This window comes from Athene cunicularia, assembly GCF_003259725.1.
Source record: "Athene cunicularia isolate RWA chromosome 18 unlocalized genomic scaffold, athCun1 chr18_part1, whole genome shotgun sequence".
NCBI lineage: Eukaryota > Metazoa > Chordata > Aves > Strigiformes > Strigidae > Athene > Athene cunicularia.
The window spans coordinates 3,600,953-3,614,425 of record NW_020799123.1 but is presented as its reverse complement, the minus strand read 5'-3'; positions in this window follow the sequence as shown (position 1 = coordinate 3,614,425).

Sequence of the window (13,473 nt, the reverse complement as noted above, 5' to 3'; positions counted from 1 at the left end):
TGCCACTCCAAGGCACTTTCACCAAAATCCTAATCCTGTGCCAACAAGTCAGTAGGAAATCACAGCAGCTCACTCTGTGGTTCTTCAAATTCCTGTAGGGAAGATGTAGGCGACATTGTCCTGGGGATTTTAGATCACGGAATAAGTAAACTTTCAATCCACCTCATTCTGTGTGCCCCAAATAAAAACTATTAGACATCTTTGCTCTGACTTCTTGCATTGAACTGGGCTGTATCCAAGGGTCTGACAGGGTCCTCTTCAGCACGGCAATCTGCTCACACTTGTGCCTCAAAATAGAATATTATAATTTGTTTATTTGCAGGCAGCTCATCCTGCCCCTTCGGTTCACATGCTTTTGCTATGTATTAATAACTTACTCTTGATCTTAGGATAGTCATAGTGCTGGTATATCTTCAGAGGGTTCTCGAGGGTCTTATTTCAGGAATGCAGTTCTAAGTCCTCAACAGCAATATATGATAAAACTGAGCTGAATCTAGGATGGCCCTTGGAGAAATTTATCATCGCTTTTGAGTAGTGTAATGTGCTGTTAATTTCCATTCTCTACACCACTTCATGTGCTCTTCATCACATCACATGCTTCAGAAAAATGCCGGCTCTTTGTTCACAAATTCTTTGCTTCATCTGTATCCTTTGTGCGTGTGAACATTGTGTGTTTGCAGAGGTGATGCTCCTGCGGGTTTATTTGCCTTGTGAGAGTCCAGCAGCCAGTGCAGGAGTTTCTGGGATCTAGCTGGTCTCTGCTGTCATTACTGCTCTCAAGTTGCTTCCCTCCTTGTTTTCCTGTAGGACATGTCAAGAAGTCAGCAGAAAGAAATCTGCAGTGCGTGGGTCTGTGGTGGCTTTTGAGCTGTGCACGGCAGTCTGTCCACATCCACGCTGGAGCACGCTTGCTGCAGTGTTTTCTGGCAGCGCAGGCACTGGGATGGGGATGGAGTGAGGCTGAAGGAGGCTAATCATGCTTTGCTGAAAGCTGTGAGCCATGTTTTCCATTGCCAGACTCGGGCTCAAGCTTGAATTTCATACAGATTCCCTGGTTGATGCCTTAAAGGCTGCGAGTCCTCAGAGCAAATCTGGAATGAGTTTGGTGCAGGCTATTTGGTTTTAAGTAGAAACCAGGAGTAAATGTAAGCTGTTGACCAAACTTTTCTGTTTTTTGATATCACCCAAACAAGCAGGAACTGAGAAAATGTCAATGTGAAACTCAGTGAGCCTAAACCTGAGCACAGCCTGTGTCTTCCCTGCTTTTGACTTCTGACAACAAAGCTGGCATCTTTCCATGGTAAATCATGTGGTGTCTTCACGTTGTAACTGGGGATTCAGCTGGATCACCGAGTTTTAGACAGCATTAAATGGAGATTGGACTGGGGACTTTGGAAAGGTGAAAGACTCTCTGGGCTTGTGTTGAGACCCTTAAAGTCTTGCTCCTGCTGCCAAAAACTGGGTCTAACATATTGTTTTGTCTGGCTCTCCATTTGGAAAACTGCTCTTGGCTGTCTTCCCTTTGCTACCCTTTCAGATGGAATATAGGATATTCTCCCTACTCACTATAGATGTAGAAATTCCCGCTAGTGTTTCTGCTTTCATTTGCTTAAAATATTCCAATTAGATACAATCAGTGACTTGGCACAGCATGACTTTCTGAAACTCTACTCCCTCTGCCTAGGCTTCTCTTCACAGCATTTCCTAATTGGTGTGAAATCTCCCTCCTTGCCCTGCAGCCTCTGTCAAAGTTGCTCTTCTATAAATTGCTGTGCTATGTCCCTGGACCTTGTTAAAGCAGAGTGATGTGGGCTGTGTTCAGTCCTTGGGGGGCTCCCTTGAGCTTGCAAAGGCATCTCTTGTTTCAGCATCTGGCCTTCCTGTAGGGCAATCACATGGATGTTCTCCTGACCTACTGCCTTGTTAAGCTGAGGGTTCATTAACCTGTAGTAAGTGTTTTTGGTCTCTATTGCTACTTCTTGATTCTTGTACCCGCTGAAGAAATTCAGTCTGCTATATCTGTTAATTTATTCTATTCCTCCTGTGTGAAAATAAGTTCAGTTACCGTAGGTACTTCTGTCCTTCACTGTGCAAATTCTCCTGTGCTCTTTTCTCTGCTTAACTGAAGAGTTTCTTGTTAGGATTTTTTTGATTTTCCATTTCTTAGAGCTGTAGAGAAAATGGTTTACTCCCAGTGCAGTTGACTTTGTTTCCAATTTTTTCTGAACAGGTAAGAGCCAAGATCCCACGCAGGGCTTAGCTGCCTAATTTATCATTGATTTCACCCTGTTGACATGGTCCTTAGTGCCTGTGCAACTGGAATCAGAAAGGGGGTGCTGGCAGGTCACCCCAGGACGGCCCCAGGCGGAGGTGCACTGTCCCCACTCTGTTGGAGGATACTGGAAGTCAGTATTTTCCTCCAGAAAATTTTGCCCACAAAGTTTCAGACATCAAAGATAAGGCCTTGAGGCATGGCTGTAATCTCAGTAAATAAACAACCACAGAAATAATTCGGGTGTACAGTGTGCTGTTGTGGAGCAGTTGCAGTGTGTGTATTCTGCCAGTGAAAGGGAAAATAAATGAAAGTGCTTTTTCTTTTTTTTTTTTTTTTTTTTTTTTTTTTTCTTTTTTTTTTTTTTTCCAGTTTGTTGTTGTTGTTGTTTAAATGACTGGCTCCCCCAAGCCTCTGAGGAAGGCAGTGCACAGTAGCATTGGTGACTATGCTCCTACATTGACTGACTGGACATTTCTGAGGAAGAGGAAAGAAACCTCTTGGCAGTAAGTGCTGAGCAACCTATATTTAAGGGAAAGATTTTTCATAATCCCTTAAAGGTTAGTTTATAGCTTGAAGGCTGAAGGCTTTCTAACCCTGACAAATGTAAGCTTACCTGGTGTAACATTAGGTGCTGCTGTCTTGACAAACATAAAAATCCTTTGATTTTCGATAAGCAATGAATCTTGAGAAAACCATGTGCCAGTGAGTAATCCAGATTGTCTGGTTGTTGCGTAAGGATCTGTGTAAGAAGATGTTGTGGCAGCAAGCAGGACGCTCTCTAGATGCTAAGTGGTGTTTAGGACTTGTTTGCTGGCAGAAGTGGAGATCACGATGAGATAGTCAGGTATTGCAACAGCATATGGCATAAGAGCTGTTTGTCCACATAAACAACACTTCTACAACAGGTGTTCTGGAGCAGTGTGGGTTTTTTTTGGAGCTGCTACATGTATTTTGTGCAAATTGCTTTAGAGAAGGAGCAGGGACATTTTTTTTCTGTGCGATGAATGTGTTCACAGAGCACCCAGGCCAGGGCACGCTGGGCTGGACTGGGGCTTAGTGCAACAAAAGCAGTAATTTAGTGCTGCTGGAGTTAGGGCAGAGGTTGGTGCTACAAGTTAAACATGACTCATTAGTCACAAAGTACACTAGAGATTAGAAAAACCTCAGGAGATAGGTACTCTGTAATTAATATTCCTCCACGTCTCTTTTTATCAAGCCAGGCGGTGCCTTTATTAGGAAGTGCCTTTATTAGGCTGCCACCTCAAGGACGTGTTCTGCCATGTGCCATCTCTGCTGAGCATCCCTGGCACCTGATTCATGGGCAACACTGGGCCCATTGTTCCCATCACCCTCAGCTGACATGTTACTTGTGCAAAGAGAGGAGCAAGGGACACCCAGGGGTTCCCTTCCTCCTGCAACAAACCCACAGTGGCTTTCTGCCACCATCTTTCAAGCAAGCCAGTGCAGACTCTGTCTCACCAGCCTTCAGGAGGCAAGGTCCCAAAGGGAATCCTTGGGGGAGCAAGTGTGGTGATGAGTAGTCGGTGTTTGTAGGACAATATCCTAAATAAAACCCAGGGACCACTTCTACTGATTCTAGCCCTTGTCTTCTGCTGTGCTGATATATCAGACTTCTTTTCAGTTCAGAGATTTAAAGGCAAGTTCTTGCTGTTCTCCCCTCTGTTTTAGGCAAGACTGAGCTCAACTGCAAGTAGAAAAAGGCCAACTATTTCAAAAAAAAGAAAAGAAAAAAGAAAAATTTTGGGCTGAATCTGGAGTGTGTTGCTGCATGAAGTATTCACCCTTTTATTTATAATGTGTGTTCTTTGAGGGCAGCAGGAGAATTGGTGAGCTTTAAGAGGGTCACTGTAGGTATTAGGCTCCAGTATAGAGAAAGAAGATGGGTTTTGGCTTGGAGGAGTTGGTTGCACGGCTGGTTTAACAGCCTTCTATAACCTGCAGAGCAAACGTATTTGCTTTGGCTGCTGAACAATCTAAACACTCCTCCAAAAGCTTCGGCTCCACTGCACACAGTGGATTTATCTGCATTTGTTTCAAAGCTGTGTCAAAGTCGCAGCCAGCGGCTCCTCTGGCATAATCTCATCTCCATCTATCCTAACAGGCAGCCAAATACACCTGGGTGCGGAGGGCCCCGACAGTGTGCTGTGCATCCCTACAGCTCACCCAGGCCATCGGCCGTGATTCAGCCCGATTTACACACACCTCACCCACTCTCTCTGCATTAATTGCTCTTGGCTACACCTACAAAGGGATTGAGGTAGGACTGTGATGCTCTGGTCCAAAACTAAAGCCCTCAGAGACACTGTTGGTATGTTGGTGTTCGATATCCAGCACTGAAGTCCCTCTGAAACTGAAGTTTTGCAGCTCGCGTGCACAGGAGCTCCGTGTCTTGACAACGTTTTACTTGGTTGGGAAGTACCAGCTTGGGAGCTCCCACGTCTGCCTTGACTGGGAGGCTTGGCCTGGCGGGTGGTCTCTTTCCATGTCCAATGGGAACCCCTCCGCCCCATAGCATGCCAGTAAAGCTATGCTGTCCTGTGGCAAGTGTGGTTTCTTTGCTCTTTTCTTTCTTCTTAGACAAATCCATATCCCTTTTTACTTTGCTTTTCTGAGCATGCTGGAATAGGGGTACTGAAGGCACAAGGCTTTGGGAGAAGGGATCAGTACGCTGGGCTCCCTGCCTGCTGCCGAGGGTGGAAGCAAACCAAAGCGCAGGCTGTGTCGAATGATGCTTCAAGTTGGGCTTGTGTGCAGCTTTCCAAGACAAACACAAGCCTGCCTCCCTGCTTGCCCTTCTCCCCCTAAACGCTCAGCGCGTGACTCTGAGCAGGGTAGCAGGCACTGAAGTGCCAAATTCATTATTTAACTTTGTCGGCTCGGTAAAACGGTCTGATGTTGGTAGGAGGTTATGTTTTCATAAAGAAAGCCTTGGAGAAAATAAAACAAAACCAACCTCCCCTCCTGTCCTGGGGCCTCACTCGGTTTCAGGTTGGGGCCCGGGCTGCTGACTCATCAAAGGCGCAGGTGTCGGAGAGCCTTCCCCGTGGTGAGCATCACCTCGCCGCCGGCCCTCTGGGAGGGGTTATTAAGCTTTGCCCCCATTTTCACTGCAGAACAGATTGTGGATCACCTTACTCTTCTGGGTGTGGGTCCGCTGGTTTTGCAGCGTCTTGCTTTGCATCACAGTCGCATGCATCTACTCTAGCACATAATTTGGCCCAGTGCCTCTCTTCTTTCCTTTTTCTGTACCACAGGAAGCAGCATTTATAAAATCCCTAATGATCCTGTCAGCCTTTATACATTTCCTGTCTTGCTTTTTAAATGGAAGAGGAAAACATAGCACTTCTGACCTGAATTACTTTGGATTGTGTTTGCTGGACGTGGTCTGCTTTGCTTCTCTCATCTGTGATGCCAGGATGGCTGTGTCTGCTTCCATGTCCTTATCAAAGTCCTGGCAACTTTAATGATTTCCTTAACTCCCCTTCTTCCCCTCTCCGATTCATGAGAAATCTAAGTTCTGATTTTAAAAGTTACATGAGAAAACTGTTTTACCTTTTGGAGTCATAGAGAAAACCTGGAAAGTGTGAGTCCTTTTCACCCTGCGGACTAAATACCAGAAAGCAAATAAGAACTTAAACTCTGTTATTTAAGACAAAACAAACTTGATTTTTAAGCTAAGCTAGGTTGAGTTTTTTTGCAAGTGTCTTATTTGAGACTACGACACAGGGCTGACCTCCTACCAAGTGTACATGCACAATTACCTCTTTGCAGGAGTCTTTCTGGTTTGACATATAACTTACAGCATTGCTGAGGCTGTAGATGGATTTATTAGAGGATATAGGAAGTCCTGAGAGCTCTAACCATGTACCTGACAGTAGATTTGAATCCTACATTAATGCTGTCTCTAGTTTTTTCGGTGCAGTTAAGAAAGAGCAATCCAAGTGACAAACTTCAATTTTTCTCTGCCAATATCCAGGTTTTTAGGGTTTTTAATAGGCCGCCCCCATCTGCAAGGCAGATGGAGCCATAGCTGTGCTGGGCAGAGCTCTTCAAAGCCAAGGGTTGCCAACAGTTTGTCTGTTCTTGATGGGTGATGTGTTACAGCAATCCCTGCTCATCCAAGGGACCATTTCCCACCAGTGCTCCTGATCACTGTGGGAGGGTGAATTCCTGCAGCACCTTGCCAGGGCACACAGCAGGAGAGGGGTTTTTCTGCTAGAGCACTCCTCAGCGTGCAGAAGAGCAGCAAATTTTGGACTGGTTTCTGATAAAAGATAGGGAAGATTGTTTCTTGTATCCTCATTACCTTGAACCTTCCCAATGTTATTTCCTGCACTGGTGGAAAACTTAAAACCTAGACATTAACTGCTGAGTTGAAAGATGTGTTATTCCATCCTCTCTCTTTGCTGCCTTGTTTTTTTCTTCAGAAGCCCTCTCTGAATACCATTCCTACCCATAACTTCATGAAATGTGGAGGCCAAGTGCCTGGAAACTGTATAACTAGCATAAAGCCAGCTTCTGAGCTGACTTGCACGCAGCATTGCAAATAAAAGGAACTGCTGGAGTCATTGGAGCTTAACCAGACTGAAAACTAGTCTAAGTAAGCAGAAAAATACTGCTCTGACTGCTATAAAGAGGCATTACTCTATAGCATTTATGAAATCACAATGCTATAACCAGGTGTCTTGAGCAAGGAAAAAGTGGTTAAGTGGTACATAAAAAAATTCAGGCTCACTTTCTTCACCTAAAATAGAGAGCAAATGGCCAAGGACATCACTGGTTAAACAGGCTATTAAATCAGCTTCAGGGGGAGCTGGATGCAGTTTTGCAAGGGGAAAAAATCAGGAGGACCAGCTGTGAGCTGGATATTTTGCAGTTGAGATGAGGTAATATGGTCAAATATGTGCCTCTGCAAGTGAAGTTAGTTATGTATTCCCTTCAAAGACTTTCCTACGTCTACACAGTCTGAAGATTATTTTTACAGTTAGTATCAGCCTGGCACAGGCCAGACTTGTTCTCCTGCTGCTGGTACTGCTGAAGCAGCAAAGGAGCAGTCAGCTCTGAAGCTGAGCTCAGGGGCCCTTTGATCAGGGTCTGTAGGATTCCCAGTGACCCAGAGGAAGCCACGAGTGCAGATTATCTTTATCAGGCACTCGAGCTGAGGTTCATGAAGCAAGTCAGAAAGCAGCTGGACTGATACTGCTGTGTTTGACTCTATCAGTGGCCAATAATGGGAAGGCTCGGGGGAGATATGCTGAGTTTACCAGGCACATCTGCATTGTGAGGGTGGGCCCCAGTCTGCCTTGTGCTGGGTGCGTGTGCTCAGGGTGGGGTATCACAGAGCATGAGGCAGTCTCCCTGGGGCATCATGCTGTGTATGCATGGCCTGCTCACTCTTTAGTGTCCTTACATGCAGTTTTTTGTCTTTAGGACCAGGTGGAGGAATCTCTTGATGCTTGTCCAGCCTGCTGAGCTCCACTGAACTGGCCCCTGGGTGTCTGGAGCTCCCACAGTGTCCGAGCAGAAGAAGCCAAAGAGCTCCTGGGCTTGCTGCAGCATGTGCCGGAGCAGGGGATGCACCCTGTCCTAGACCATCAAAGCGGTGGCACTTGGCTACTTTCAAACCAACACTGGGCTATGGCACAACATAGAGCCCTGTGAGACCCCCAAACCTTGCTCTGTTTACTTCAGTGTGTTTGGTGGGGGGCAGGCTGTGAGCAGGCTGGGGCAGGTTACCTGGTCTCTGCTGACAACACGGGCTGTAGTAACCAGTTTCTGTGGGTCAGATATGAAATAGTGTCAAACGTTGCACAGAATGATGTTTGACGCCCAGTGGTGATGGGGAGGCACCAGTGCCGTGTTTCTAGGGTGATTAACAGCCCTGGTGTCACACATCCCTCTGACTCTGGGGCCATGCTCGCTGCCATAGCCCACGCCTTGGTCTGGCTGTGCCGTTCCTTCCAATGAGCTCCAACCACTCTCGTTGGAGCTGTACATTGTGTCTGCTCCAGAACTGGGCGTGTAAAAGTGCAGGAGGTGGGCCTGTCTCCATCTCCAGTAAAGGACTGGAGCAGAGCAAAGATAATGGCTGTGGTTGTTGTGCCCATCCTTTGTACCAAGACCTGGGTCAAAGCTTCAGTTTACACTCTGGAAAGTGAAAGATGAAAAAACTTGTGCTTCTGTTGCTGTGTGTGCTCTTGGGTGTTGGGAAACATCTTAGAAGCTGGAGAGTTACCCTTTAAGGAGCCTTTCAGCAAATTTGAGACTTGAGTGAGATGAAAGGAGACTTCCGAGAAGCATAGCCAAAAAGAGGAAAATAAAAAGGCAAGAGAAATACTTGCTTTGAGATTCCGCTCTGAGAGACTTGGGGTTATCTGGGTTTGGAACACTTAATTTAAGGGAGAAGTCAAAGAAACTGAAGACGTCACCAGGACATTTTGATGCAAGGCAATTTCTTAACACGCACAGATCATTCCTGAACCCATACTTAGCTTAGAGGCCGGAATTAGAAAACCCAGCAGAGTGCTCTAGTTTCTTACCACAGGGATTGGTTTGCAACCCCCATTTTTGGCAGGAGATGCATTTTACTGGTCTTACACAACCCGATCTTTCCACTGCCTCTGCTGAGCTTTCCATCACATGCAGTGCCCTGCTCCCCTCCTCCTGACGTGCCTGATGCCGTGTTACTCAATTTTGAGACCTCAAGCACACAAGGATCTATAATTCAATCCCATTTCCAGTTCTTTCTGGAATTTTTTGAGGCCTTTTTCTTCAAGGGCTCCTTGCATGAGAGTCTCAGACAGGTTGCTCCATGTTTCTGGCACTGCTGGCTACTGTGTCCCCTACCCACCTTGTCCCTTGTCACCAGCTCACTGGCATTTTTGGGCTGCCTGGAACACATCAATGCCCTAGAAAGCAGTGGGAAAACGGCAAAAATCATGTTGGAACTTTATTTTTCTTTCTTGTTTTGACAACCTCTGGCAAGAATCTAGATGAAAACAGAGGGGCTGCAGGAATGATTGAGGAGGGATTTTTCTCTGTGGTGCTTTCTTTTTTTTTTTTTTTAAGATAGAATTTGCCAGGAAAGCCACCCACCTGTTCAGACAAGGCCTCAATTGTGGTAGATGGTGGTGAACAACTGAGTATCTGTGTTTCCCTCCAAGACCCGCAATTCCTGGGTTATTTTTAGCAGATTTACACACCTCTGTTTATTTGCTCTCCCTAGCGCACATTCCTCAGTCCCTGCAACTTCCTCCGCAACATGGCCAAAGCCAGAGGCAGAGAGAAGCTTCTAGCAAGAGCACACTATTGCTAGTGGGAAAGGATTGAGATACTGAGTTTTAGTGCAGTACCCGCTCAATAGAAATCACAGTTGTGGGCTTTGCCTCTGGGGGTCCCTGAGAGTCATCCCCTTTCACAGTTCACAGTGACAGTGCCGCCTCTCCTATGCCTCTGTGGATGTTTTCGGAGCTTATAGGGGCTGTATCTTCATCTGCTTTTCATTTCCTTGGATGTTGCTGGGCTGTTGACTTATTTTGTCTTTAATTGCTGCTCCATACAGTCTCCAAGACAAGGGAGGTGTTTAATCTGCTGCAGGTTTTTTCTGTGTTCATAAAATAAAGGAGAGAGTAACTGATGACTTGGGTGTGGAGGGTAGGGATTTATCAGTGCAGAAAATCAGACCAATCTGAAGGAATCGTATTAGATGTGGATGAGTCCTTAAGTGGTAAAAGTAATCAGTCAGCTGCATGAAACAAAATGCTTGTGGAACTGAGTGATGCTGTCAGAGCCTGGCTGTTGGTGTGGTCTCCTTACGACAGTCTCCAAGACCCTCGCTGATGCTAGATCTTCTCAATGTGCCTGTGAAAAAGGAAAGGGTTTTCTTATCTTTGTCATTGGAAAGGGCTGAGAAGCAGAGAGATTGCCGCCTGCTCCCAGAGCCACCCTGGATCCAACAGTTTTGGTTTAGCCCCTTGTGACCTGCCCAAGGTCATGCAGGGAAGTCCATCGCAAAATGCAGACTTCAGAGCAGGAAGACTTAATCCCCAGGGACCATCCTTCCCTTTTCTTCCCTTCACTGCACTTACTGCTGACTTGCTCCTTGGGTGGGTCTTTGCTCTTTTACTCTGTCCTTGGGACATCATTACTCCCTTGCACAGGTAGGAAGGCTGTTAACAGCTCTATTTCCTTTCATTCTGCATTTTCTCTCAGGGTTTGCATTAACTCTTGATCAGTGTGAGCCTGCATTCCTTACTCCTTATGTGGAGATCTTTGGCCATTGCAGCATGGTCACTAGGGAAGGTTAGCGGTTTGAGGATCAGCTTTGAAATATTCAGACTTATGAACCACAGCAAAACTGGCCCAGCCCTTCCCTGTTCCCATCAGAGCCAGCTCTACTCAGTTAAAGGAACACAGCACATGGACTGGGTCTGGCATGAATAAAACTGATATGACTTTTGTTAGGGATTTCCTTGGTGGCCTGAAACCCGTAACAATTCTGCTGCTATCAGAGCTGCTCTTTAGGAGATGTGCCTGTTTCTCTCCCTGCAGATTAATGTTGTTCTGACGTGAAGGAGGATCTTAGAAACCAATGTGTGGGCAACTCCATGGAATATCAGCCTCTGTGTCACTCTGCACACCTCTGCCTCAATACCCTGAGCTGCATTTCCCAGATCATTTGCTGCTGTGACACACAGTTGTCTGGGGTGGTACCTACACCTGGGTTGGAGCAGTGCGTAATGGGAACCTGAGCAGTATGTGATGGACAAGCCCCAAAGTGCTTTGGGATATGGTTAGGATGTACACTGGCTGCCTAGGCTCAGCTTTGTTTGCAGGAAGGTTATAGGATCACTGAAATGTTTCTATTGGAAATGTAGTACAGTTACACTGGCTGTAGCATACGGCTTTGTGTGTGGGAATACATGGGGAAGAGAACCAGGTCCTGCTAAAACACCTCACTTCCTTCTTGTCCTCCTACCCAAGGCAAAAGCAGTTTTTCTGGGCTGAGTCCTAAGCAGACTGCATGTGGATGAAGACATCCACTAGTGTTGCACTTGGAGACTGTTTTCCCAGAGGACCTGATGACCTCTCACGTCTATCTTAACTGTTGGGTGGTGATGCCTTGGTGATTCAAGGCACAGCATCAGTATCTAAACATGAAATGACGACAGTGATCCTGGCGGCACTGGAATGAACAGTCTCTCCTCTCCTGCCACCTACCACTTGCAGTGTCACAGTAGTGGAGCTAGAAACAACAGGAGCAAATTCCCTATGCTGCTTTAATATGGTTGGACATGAAACTATGCACACTCTAACCAACTTGCTCTATGTTAAACAAACAGGGAGACTTCTCGTTGTAGTGAAAGCAGAACCATTAATAACATTGTTTATAATGTGCTTATTTGCTGATTTGGAGGTCAAGCATGTTTGACATTCCTACTGCTCAAAGGGGGGCTTGCCTAGCAAGGACCTCTGCTTGCCGTCGGACACATCTCCTTTTTTGCAAACCACATCTACATTTTCCTGAGAAATGTTTACAGTTTGGAGGTCGCTGACATAATTTTAAACATCTGCTCAGCTCAGAAAGGGAGAGATTGTAATTGTTTTTGCCATGGCCCTCTTAAGCCTCGGTTATTTCTTTCATGTGCTGTGATTCATGTGTCACACTCTTGCTTACTTCAAGCATCTTGAAATGCGCAAACAGCAATTACTTTCACAGCAGAAGCAAACAGCTCAGCACCTGCCGCTTGTATGCTGTCACTGCAGCTTTAAAGAAAAGTCTTGAAATTATTTTTTCATCTGCTTGGGAAGCCCAACATTGATAGTGCAGGGGAAGGAGGCTTTGCCTTCAGCCTCCTGCATCAAGCAAGAGAGGTTCTGCACACACGCTGCCTAACTTCATACCTGCTCTGTAAGGACCAGCGTGGAGGCTGGGGAGGTTGCCAGCAGGCGTTGTTTGTGCTCGGTGTTGGTCCTATGGAGGTCTTCCACCATTTTATCAATAATAGAGACACCTTTCAAAAGCTGGAGGGTGGTTATAGCAAGAGCCCTGGCCTGTGCTGATGCTGATTGCTGGCTCCGCTCTGTGTGATGAAGTATCTGCAACTTTGTTCTGGCTCAGCAGGGCTGGGGATCAACAAGAAGAGATAACAGTTCTTCAAAGCTTTACTTTCTTATGTCTCTTCAGGAGCTGACAGCTGGGATATATTCTGAAAACTGTGGCTGAGCTAAAAGTGTTAAAAATATGTCTTTCTCTAATTTTTGTGTACTATGCTTAGCATTACTAGTTCTCTGTCTGCTAAATGGGACTGTCTTATTGCTCAAAGCCTGAAATGGAGGTGGAGTTTGATGTGATGGTGTCTCTGTAAAATGGCTGGTGACAATAGCACGATGAGTGATTTACAGAAGTAGTTTCTATTTTTTGAAAACAATCCATTTCTCTGCAAAGCACACCATCAGACAAACAAGGCAAGGGAAGCAGATGCATTATCAATCTATGAAACAAACTGGGCTGCTTTTCAAATATGAAAGAGATACCCAAGGGCTGCCAAAATGCGTTTTGGTGAGGAAAACAAGACAATAAATTGCTTTTACTGTAGAGAGAACAGGCCAGGATTCAGAGTTGTGTGTCTACCACCTCTAGAGAGAAGCACACAGAAATCTGTGTCTCAACATTTCTATAATGCACCCCTGCCCCTGTGGGATTCCACCAAAACACCACTCTGGAGTTGTGTGTCCTTGGGAAATCTGTCCCCTCTTGTGGATCCTGTCCTCTTAAATTCCAGGTAAAAGTCTGCCTTTGGGAACATCTTTGTAGAAGTGGGCACAGGTTTGTTGTTCAGGCCATAGGTGTGTGCAGGCTGGGCAGGAGGATCAGCTTTGTCTGCCTTTCCAGCAGTGCCAAAATTCAAGGTCTCTCTTCCTTTTACCCAGGTGCTGATTTTCAATCAGGGGAATTTGTCTTTAGGACTCCCATCTGTGTCACATAGCTGATCCCAGCCAACTGCATACAAATGTTTTTTGGGTGCGTGGGGACTTGCAGAGAGTGTGATCGCAGAAGACATGTTTCTTTACAAAACTTAGCTAAAAATAGGAAATGATGTAGATTGTCATGGCAGAATTTCAAGTTCTAAATCATATTTTAATCTCATTTTAATCCTAGTTCCCTAAGGAGAAAA